Raw genomic sequence first — 10,975 nt, 5'->3', positions numbered from 1 at the left:
CCCAGTGTCCAGACCCTAACCCCAGCTGAACAAAACACCGTTGACCTCTTCCTCATGGAGGTGTGGGATTAGGATTGAAAAGGCAGAGGTTGATCTTTGCACCTCAGTAAGAGTTTCAGAAGAACATTCTTTTTGAATGTAAGGAATCTTACAACTCCAGGTTATAGTCCAACAGTTTTATTTGAAAATCACAAGCTTTCGGAGGCTTTCTCCTTCGTCAGGTGAAATGTGACCTGACGAAGGAGAAAGCCTCCGAAAGCTTGTGATTTTCAAATAAAACTGTTGGACTATAACCTGGTGTTGTAAGATTCCTTACATTTGTCAAACCCAGTCCATCACCGGCATCTCCACACCAAAGGTAGGGGAGTCTATAACGAGGGGGCACAGATTTAAGGTGAGAGGGGAGAGATACAAAAGGGTCCAGAGGGGCAATTTTTTCACTCAAAGGGTGGTGAGTGTCTGGAACGAGCTGCCAGAGGCAGTAGTAGAGGCGGGTACAATTTTGTCTTTTAAAAAGCATTTGGACAGTTACATGGGTAAGATGGGTAGAGAGGGATATGGGCCAAGTGCAGGCAATTGGGACTAGCTTAGTGGTATAAACTGGGCGACATGGACATGTTGGGCCGAAGGGCCTGTTTCCATGTTGTAACTTCTATGATTCTATGATTCTATGATTCTTTTTGAATGTCTTGAAGATAATACATGGTAAACTAAATTATTTGTTAGATTTTCTCTTGTTATACAGATTCACATATACCATGTAAATGAGTAGGAGAATGCGGATGCTTTTTCCATGTTCATCCTCCTCTGGCAAGTTACAATGCAACATTTTCTGTAACGTCTAGGGCTCTAAGAAGTTCTATCCATGGTCTCGCCCCTCCCTATCTCTGTAACCCCATCCAGCCCTGCAACGCTCCGAGAATTCTGCTTTCCTCCTATTCTGGCCTCTTCCGCATCCCCGATTTGCTTCGCCCAACCATTGGCGGCCGTGCCTTCGGCCGTCTAGGCCTTAAGTGCTGGAATTCCCTCCCTAAACCTCTCCGCCTCGCTCTCCTCCTTTTAAGATGCTCCTTAAAACCTACCTCTGTGACCGTCACCTGTCTCGTGTGGCTCAGTGTCAAATCTTGTTCGATAACGCTCCGGTGAAGCGTTAAAGGCGCTATATAAATGCAAGTTGTTAGTGTTATTGGGCCAAGAGATCCTGCATGGATGTGTGTTCAGCTTCCAGAAGTGGTGTCCTTTGGGTTGGGTACAATATTTACAACAAACATGGTGGTGTTTTTGTTCCACAAGCAAGCAGGATTTTTGGCAGTGGCGTAGTGTTGGAAATGTTGTATCATTCGAGCCGTAACACCCTCAGGACCAGGTTTCAACAGATTCAAGGTTGTGAAAGATAAATTTAGGACAGATTTAAGAAGGATTTTCTCCAGGCACAAGGCTGGAATGGGTTGCCAGGATGAATAGCCAATGTCAACACACTGGCCTGGTTTATTGGAGTTAGATGTTGTCATAGAAATATGGTAAGGTTGCTTTTTTTGGATGGATGAGATCAAATGGGCTGGAAAGGTCTTCAGCCGAACCAAACGTGACTAGTGTTGGCCTGTTTATTTTCCTCAATATTTTATTGTACTTACTTTGAATGGAAATGTTGTCTACTTCCTGTAAGTATACAGCAAGCTTTTGGATGATGTACTGTCACGAAACAGCCAAGCTATTGTATCTTGAGGTACACTTTTGAGTATTTCACAAATCCTTGATATATATAACTTTCGACCTTCTGGACAGCCTGTAGATTCGTAATGCAAATTGTCCACTGTATCTAATCTATTGCCACTATTTCCGGCCAGACAGGCTCAAATCTCCCGTCAAAGCCCTTGTAGAGAAAGGACTGAGTTATGGATGGACCTGGGATATTTACATCGCGCTGTCCTCCCCCATCTGCATACTCACCGAATGATTCCTTTTTCTCATTGCGAGGAGCCACCTCCTTAAGGTACAAATTGCTCCACTTGTGAGGAAGTTGATGGTCTGCAGGAGCAGAGAGAAATCAGTCAGGATTTTTGCAATGGCCTTTTAGTGTTAGGGAAACATATAATTTTCTTTTCTGGTCCTCTCCACAACTCATTACATCTCTACATAGAGTGAACCTGCTGAATGGCTTGTCAGAGACTTGACGGTGCCATATAGTAATATAGATTGTGAGTGATTGAAGCCTTTAGTAACTACAGACTCTTAAATGGTAAATCTTCAGGCAACTCCTGGCAGATGGATGTAGCGATGACCACCTGTCCACTAAGACTGGACTACACGACTCACCATCACTCAGAGTTGGGTGGTTTTAGCAAGGACCTCCTTTGAAGATGCTACATAAATAGGAACATAGGAACAGGAGTAGGCCATTCAGCCCCTCGTGTCTACTCCGCCATTTGATAAGATCATGGCTGATCTGTGATCTAACTCCATATACCTGCCTTTGGCCCATAATGTAAGTGAAAGTAGTAGCTTCATTGTCAGCAGTTGTGAACGACTCGGTCGGCGGGGGGGGGGAGGGTCTCCTTGTTCTTGGGCCACACAATCCCTGTTTGCAACTCTTTGTTCAATTACTATTGCTGATTGAATGGGCCTGCCCTTTTTAATATAGCGTTGTCTGAAGCAGCTGTAAGCATATCTTCATTACACCTCATATTACCATGCATTGTAGTGAGAAAATTGCTAGTCTAGCTTGATCAAGGTCATTGCATTTCTGATTAAGCTTTAGATTGATTTGGTCCTTAACCCTGCTCACAGGAAAAACTTGGAACAGTCAATCTGTTGGTATTACAGCAGAATTAAACCAGCACTGACTGTCAGAATTGATGTTCCAAATAATGTAGAGTAATTTTATAGGGATCAACATTGTCTTTGTGTCGAGCTTTGACATTTTAGGGGTAAATCTTGTTTAGGGATAAATCAATCTTGTTTCTAATTCATATCCTGATACCTGGGGGATGGGGTGGGGGACAGGGAAGAGACCTGCCAACAAGATGTACAATGAAATTCTAGACCCCCACCCACCAACAAAACCAAAAGCTCACACCGAAAGGATCCTAAGCTGCTAGGCTGCTTTGATGCACAGCTATGTAACCACAATTAAAGCTGGATAACATCTGAAAAGTGTATTTGTTGTTCAGAACTACTAACGCATGAAGCAAATAGTTCCACTTGCTTTGATGTTGGACCTTTAAAGTAAGCATCCCAAGGTGTGAGAGTGGAGGGGAAACTAATACATTAAATGATCAGACAGTGAGCCTTGATGTGAGTTAGGAGAGGCGATCAAACATTTGGTGGGTGTCGACAATGATTTTAAAGGAGGTGAGAGGGGCAGAGGGGTTTAGGAGGGGAATTCCAGAGAGTAGGTAGCAGATTGAAGGCTCTGTCACCGACGCTGATATGAAGGGAGAGGGGTCGCATAAAACAAAGAGTCAAAGGACTGGAGGCTGTGAGAGGGGCCGCACGGCTGGAGAAGGCTGCAGAGATAGGGTGGGGTGAGGCCGTGAAGTGATTTGAAGACGAAGACAAGGAATTTAATTAAATTCAATGCACTGGAGAACACGAGGATGGGAGTGATGGGCGAACAAGACTTAGCGTGGGGCAGGATATGAGCAACTGAGTGATGAACAAGTTGGAGTTGGTGGAGGGTAGATGATGGGAGGCTGGTAAGGAGGCCTTGGAGAAATCTGGTTCGTAGGTCGCCAAGCGCATGGATAAGGGTTTTGATGGCAGTGGGGACAAGGTAGGGCAGAGGTGGGATTAAGTAGTCGCGGTTACATGCATTTCGGGTCTTCCTGAGGAACTTCAGGCAAAATTGTTAGAGGCTTTCTTATCTTTACAGAATGGGTTAAAGAATTGCTGAAATGTGTTATGAAAAACCACAAAACCTTAAAAGTTCTGCTCTCCAAGGCAAAATAAATTTCCTTTTAGGGTCAAAGAAGCTTTTAGAAGCATGGATTGAAGTGTCCTTCAATAGAAAATCAGCATTAGTGTAGAAAGCCTATCCCTATTGGATTCTCTGCTGTGACCCTGCAGACGTGACTACCAGTCACTCTTTGTTCCATTCCTGGTCCAATTGACATCATGGGTGAGATTTCAATACCTTTTTAAGAAATGACAGCTCATACTACAGCCTTGAAGAAAAGTCTAGGCCTCCTTTAGAATTTATTTTCCTGAACCAGGAAGATTTGAATCATTAGAATGCATTTTGCTTGCATGGGATTTTAAGTCTCCCTTACTTGCTGGAGGAGGAGTTTGGCCTAATGGTAGGTATCTGCAAAGAGACCAATGGGTGATCAAACTGAATAAATAGTAACATGAGTAGAGCTTCAGAACATGAGTCAAGATAGTCTGGAACTGTTACATCTGTCATTACATTTGCCAACATTTTCATGGACATTAGACAGCAAATATGCGCCCATTCCCCACTGGAGCTGACAGCTTCCCAGAAACAAATAAAATAAGCAAACTATTTGCATTTAGGGTTTTTTGAAGAAAATATGGTCATTACAATTGTAATTTTGGTGCTTGATTTGGCCTGTCAGACATGGGCCAGAATGTGCTTGCAAAATAACAGTGAGTTTAATGGCGTTCGCCGTTATTAATTTGTAAATTGTCCAGCAACCTTTTGGTGAGGAAGAGATACCTGGTGAGTTGCGAATCGCCACAAACTGCTGGGTGATTTGCGTTGCTCCGCCGTTAGCCTCGCAGGAACGGCAGCTCACCCTCAACCACTCTGTTGCTGCATTTGCGCATTAATTATCAATTAAACTCGCCACAGAAAGTTAAGGCTAGTACTTAACAGCGTAAGGACCCTTTTAATAAGTTTTATTTTCCTGCCATGCCACTCAACCTCTCCGGCCCAGAAAAGAAACAATTGAAACTGTTGAGTCTCATTCCTGCAGGTAGTAAATTGTTAGAGATTTTTAAAATGTAAAATATTTTAAAAAAATTTTTACTATTCCTTTCTGTCTCTTTTTTTCCTCTCTCTTAATCCAATCTTTCTTTCCCTCTTTATTTCTGTTTCTTTGATTCTAATTCACTCTCTTTCCTCCTCTGTCGTTCCTCTGTTTCTTTCTCAATCCTTAAATCTCACGGGTTAAAGAGATATACTGTTTGCCCCATCTTTCACCAAGTTCCCCATTGCCCTCACTGCACCATTATCAGCTCTTCCAGCAATTTGCAGGGCAAAAATTTTTCAAGCTGAAGGGCGAGGGAAAAAGTCTAACTAACGGGGCAGGTCGCGAGATGCCCCGCTCCAGCAAATTCTGGGCCTATATCTTAATTTTTTTTCCTGCGTTGTTGGAATGGTTAATTGATTCCTGCAACTACATTAACTGGTACTTACATATAATAACTTTAACATTGAGCCTTTGGCCATCACAGTCCTGCAGTCTTCTCAGCTCCATGCCCATCTCTCCCTGTTCAGATCCCTCCAGTCCAGCTTCCGCCCTGCTTACAACACTGAGATAGCCCTGGACAAAAATCATAAGTGATAATCTCTGTGACTGTGCGACGTTATAAACCTCCAACCATTACACCCCTGCAGTCTGAACTTTTTTCCCTAAACCCCTCTGTCCTGCTACACATACCCCCAACTTCAAAAGCCTCCTAAAATCTCTCTCTTTGACCTCCTTCTCCAGTTTTGCCACATAACTTTTGCTATACAAATTTTCATTTTTATTCATAGGAAACATAGGAACAGGAGTAGGCCATTCAGCCCCTCAAGCCTGTTCCGACATTCAATTAGATCATGATCTGTATCTTAACTCCATCTACCCGCATTGGTTCCATAATATCCTTGCCTGACAAAAATCTATCAATCTCAGTTTAAAAATTTTCAATTGACCCCCAGCCTCGACAGCTTTTTTAAGGGACAAAGTTCCAGATTTCCACTCCCCTTTGTGTGAAGAAATGCTTCCTGACATCACCCCTGAATAGACTAGCTCTAATTTTAAGGCCCCTATGTTCTGGACTAACCCACCAGAGGAAATAGTTTCTTTCTATCTATCTACCTATCAACTCCTTTGATCATCTTAAACACCTCAATGAGATCACCCCTTAATTTTCTATACTCAAGGCAATACAAGCCTAGTCTATGTAACCTGTCCTCATAATTTAACCCTTTAAGTCCCAGTATCATTCTGGTGAATCTGCGCTGCACCCCCTCCTAGGCCAATATATCCTTCCTGAGGTGCGGTGCCCAGAACTGAACCCAGTCTCCAGATGGGGTCGAACCAGAGCTCTGTACAGCTGGAACATCACTTCCACCCCTTTGTATTCCAGCCCTCTTGAGATAAAGGCCAACATTTCATTAGCCTTTTTAATTATTTTTTGTACCTGTACACTACTAACAACAGATAAGGTGGTAACTAGAGTAATTTAGAGATCTTCTATAGAAAAGTAGCTATGCCTTCTTCATTAAAAACAGCAAATTACCAGGAAATATATGTTCCAGTCTTTATGTGTGTAGCTGCATCATAAATGCATTGCTTGTTATTTCCAACAAGATCTTCAATCGAGAGAGAAAGAACTTCCATTTATGTAGCAGCTTATCGTGTCCCCAGGATAGCCCAAAGCCTTTCACAACCAATTCATTAATTATGGCACAGTTGTTGTGTAGACAAACACAGCAACAAAGTCCCACCAACAAGAGATCAGATAAAATAACAATTATGCTGTTTTTGGTTGCGGCAAGAATGTTTGTTGGCTGGGGCATTTCCTGCACTCCTTCAAATAATACCAATAGATCTTTAGGTCTTTACAAGTGAATGGGGGGCATCCCTGACAGTGTAGCGCTGGAATGTCAGCCTTGGTTATATGATCAAGTCTTGGAGTAGGACTTGAATCCATAAGCTCTACCACCATTAGTCTGGGAGCACAGTCCTACCAACTGTGCCAATCTGATTTGCATCTAGGGTGTCGCCACCCATGGGAACCAACGGAACTCTCATCCCCTCCTATAATCAAACTCAATGAAAAGATCTGGGAACATATTGGACTCTGGGAACAGACAACATGCAACACACGGAACCGGGATGTCAGCATTCCTGGACTAATCGACCTTTTCCGCCTCCCCACGGATCTGCAGCCGTCAGATTTCTTTTGCTAGGTTTTGAAATCCATGCCCCACCCCAACTTGCACGGCCAGTTTAATCTTTGCTGAAGTTTCTAGACCTGTTTAACATGTTTTCCGCGCCCCCCTCGCCCTTTAACTGTCTGAACTTGCCTTAACACGGAGGGAAACCACTGCACTGAGTTCCCTGGAATGAATTACACGCTGGAGTGAACCTACCCCTCTTCTCAACGCAATCGGCATCTGGTCATTTTCCTTCTGCGGGGACACTTTGGTTAATCGCACAACAGTTCCTCAAACAGAACAGAACCGCACCTCTTGCGTGTTGCCCGTCCAGGCTGGGCGCACCTGTTGAACAAGTACCACCCTAGATATCCTCAGTGGAGAGGTGCAAAGCCCCAGGATAGGAAGCCTATCCGTTTGCTCCTGGGTTCAGGGCACCGAGCCAGCCGCGAAACTCCGCAGGTTCGTCCAGGAAAACCGAAGCGGTGCGGCACAGAATTCCATCGCAGCTTGAAGGCAAAAGGCAAAAGACCATTCGAAGCCTGGGAGTGACGGCTACAACTTTCGAATTATCCCCTCAGGCTGCCCAAAGAAATTCAGGAGAAGGTGAGCAAATGTAGTAGCTACTTGGCTGGAGTCTCATCTTGTGACTGGTGTAGTCCTGGATCTCTCAAGCTTTTTGGTCTGGTGTCTTTTCTTCACTCTGCGGGTGGGTGGGTTTCAGAAACCTGCAAAGGAGGAGATTTTCCAGCAAGATCTTAAATCCTAAATACTGTAGTTACTGTGTATCTGAGTTGTATTTAGATTGTTCTTTGGTTTTTTTGCTTCTGGGAAATTTCTGAGAACTTCTAGCCACCGATTTTAATTAAAGTGCTTCTGACAACAGCAATTTTTAGACAAAAATAAGCAAATTGTATACACGTGTAATTATAAATGGTGGTCGTGTTTTCAAGTGGTATTGCCCTAACCCTTAATCTTCAATCTGGTGTTTAAAAATGCACCGCGTTTGCATTCAGCCTTTCAGTTTGAGTGTTCTTCAAATGAGAGCGATACTGGGTGCATCTAAAGATTACAATCAAAAGTGCAAATCTTGTGAAAGGAGAAAATAATTTGCATTGACATAGCACCTTTCGTGACCTCAGGACATGCCAAAAAAAGCGCTTCATGGCCAGTGTTTCAGGGAAATGCATCAGCCAGCTTGCTCACAGCAAAGTCCCACAAACAGCAATGAAACAAAACACCGGATAAACTGTAGTAGTGATGTTGGTTGAGGGATAAATGTTGCCCAGGTGCTCTAGTTTCAGGGATGTATGGAACTTATGTTTTTAATAAGATTTTTTTTAAAAAAAGCTCTCCACCTCCCTTTCCTCCCTTTTTAAGACCCTTCTTAAAGCCCATCTCTTTGACCAAATCTTCGCATATAATATCTCCTCCCTTTGGCTCGGTGTCCATTATTCTCTGATTCTGCTGTGGAGTGCCTTGGGACATTAAAGGCGTTCTAGCAATGTTGGGTCTATATCAGAAAGATTAACTCATCTTTTCTCCTGATCCACGCTAACTGACCTGTTGTGTATTCCTAATATTTTCAGTTTTTATTTCTTCGGCGTCTGCAGTTTATTTTTCTTTTTATCAAAACTCTTGTAAATAAAAGTTAATCCTTGACAGGTACACACCTCAACCGGGAATTATTCCAGGAAGAGACCAAAAAGGTACGGTTACACACCGGTGTGTGCGGAGGCGAAAGTTGTGGGTATGGTTCTTAATGAATACTTTGCGTCTTCACAAAAAGGGTGACGTGGAGATTGTAGTTAAGGAGGAGGAGTGTGAAATATTGGATGGGATAAACATAGTGAGAGAGGAAGTATTAAGGGGATTAGCATCTTTGAAAGTAGATAAATCGCCAGGCCTGGATGAAATGAACCCCAGGCTGTTGAGAAGCAAGGGAGGAAATAGCAGAGGCTCTGACCATCATTTTCCAATCGTCACTGGATACGGGAGTGGTGCCGGGGGATTGGAGGACTGCTAACGTTGTACCGTTGTTTAAAAAGGGAGAAAGAGATAGACCGAGTAATTTATAGGCCAGTCAGTCTAACCTCGGTGGTGGGCAAATTATTGGAATTGATTCTGAGGGACAGCATAAATTGTCATTTAGAAAGGCACGGATTAATCAAGGACAGTCAGCATGGATTTGTTAAGGGAAGGTCGTGTCTGACTAACTTCATTGAATTTTTTGAGGAGGCAACAAGGAGGGTCAATGAGGGTAACGCATTTGATGTAGTGTACATGGATTTTAGCAAGGCGTTTGACAAGGTCCCACATGGCAGACTGGTCAAAAAAGTAAAAGCCCATGGAATCCAAGGGAAAGTGGCAAGTCGGATCCAAAATTGGCTCAGTGTCAGGAAGCAAAGGGTAATGGTCGACAGGTGTTTTTGTGACTGGAAGGCTGTTTCCAGTGGGGTTCTGCAGGGCTCAGTACAAGGTCCCTTGCTTTTTCTGGTATATATTAATGATTTGGACTTGAATGTGGGGGGTTTGATCAAGAAGTTTGCAGATGGTACAAAAATTGGCCGTGTGGTTGATAGTGAGGAGGAAAGCTGTAGACTGCAGGAAGTTATCAATGGACTGGTCAGGTGGGCAGAAAAGTGACAAATGGAATTCAATCCACATAAGTGTGAGGTAATGCATTTGGGGAGGGCAAACAAGGCAAGGGAGTATACAATAAATGGGAGGATACTGAGAGGTGTAGAGAAACAAAGGGACCTTGGAGTGCATGTGCACAGATTCCAGAAGGTAGCAGGACTGGTAGATAAGGTGGTTAAAAAGGCATACAGGATACTCTCCTTTATTAGCCGAGGCATAGAATATAAGAGCAGGGAGGTTATGCTAGAACTATATAAAACACTGGTTAGGCCACAGTTTGAGTACTGTGTACAGTTCTGGTCACCACATTACAGGAAAGATGTGATTGCACTAGAGAGGATACAGAGGAGATTTACAAGGATGTTGCCAGGGCTGGAAAATTTTAGCTATGAGAAAAGATTGGATAAGCTGGGGTTATTTTCTTTGGAACAAAGGAGGCGGAAATTTAATTAAGGTACATAAAATTGTGACTGGACTAGATAAGGGAAATAGGTCCTCCCTATCCACTCTAACAGAGGGGTCAGTGACCAGGGGGCATAGATTTAAAGTAATTGGTGGAAGAATTAGAGGGGAGCTGAGGAGAAATGTTTTCATCCAGAGGGTGGTGGGGGTCCGGATCTCACTGCCTGAAAGGGTGGTAGAGGCAGAAACCCTCAACTCATTTAAAAAGTATGTGGATATTCACTTGAAGTGCTGTAACCTACAAGTCTACGGACCAAGTGCTGGAAAGTGGGATTAAGCTGGATCGCTCTTTTTCGGCTGGCACGGACACAATGGGCCGAACGGCCTCCTTCTGTGCCGTAACTTTCTATGATTCCTTTCTCCATTGTCCTCATATCAGGAATGACTCTGACTCTTTCAGTACGCAATGCCTAGTACTAACAAAATGTACAGACTTCTGTATGACATTTTGCTGTAAGTAACTGCAAGTACCGTGTAATAAGTGCACAGTCAGTACTACTCTCATCTGAGTCAGAAGGTTGTGGGTTCAAGCCCCACTCCAGGACTTCAGCAAGTAATCTAGGCTGACACTTCAGTGCAGTACTGAGGGAGTGCTTCATTGTCGGAGCTGCTGTCTTTTTGGTGAGATGTTCTACCAGGGCGCCATCTGCCTGTTTGTGGTTCAGGTGGATGTGAAAAAAAATCCCAATGCGCTACTTGAAGAATAGAAGGGATCTCTCCCGGTGTCCTGGAAATCATTCTTCACTTAACCAACATCGTGAAAGA

At 43.6% G+C, this 10,975-nt stretch overlaps 1 protein-coding gene across 1 annotated transcript in view; it reads left to right on the top strand.

Annotated features, from left to right (window-relative positions):
- The first annotated feature begins 7,111 nt into the window (after nucleotides 1-7,111).
- The window catches only part of lpar3 (lysophosphatidic acid receptor 3), a 73,361-nt gene continuing 69,497 nt past the window's right edge, over nucleotides 7,112-10,975 (top strand). Inside the window, exon 1 of the mRNA XM_067989802.1 lies at nucleotides 7,112-7,714. The gene's annotated coding sequence lies outside the window, so the exon portion shown is untranslated. The remainder of the gene's footprint in view (nucleotides 7,715-10,975) is intronic.

The sequence above is a fragment of the Heptranchias perlo genome, chromosome 9, assembly GCF_035084215.1.
Source record: "Heptranchias perlo isolate sHepPer1 chromosome 9, sHepPer1.hap1, whole genome shotgun sequence".
In the NCBI taxonomy this organism is placed as follows: domain Eukaryota; kingdom Metazoa; phylum Chordata; class Chondrichthyes; order Hexanchiformes; family Hexanchidae; genus Heptranchias; species Heptranchias perlo.
The sequence above is the reverse complement of the archived record's forward strand: the minus strand, read 5'-3'. Positions and strand labels throughout refer to the sequence as shown.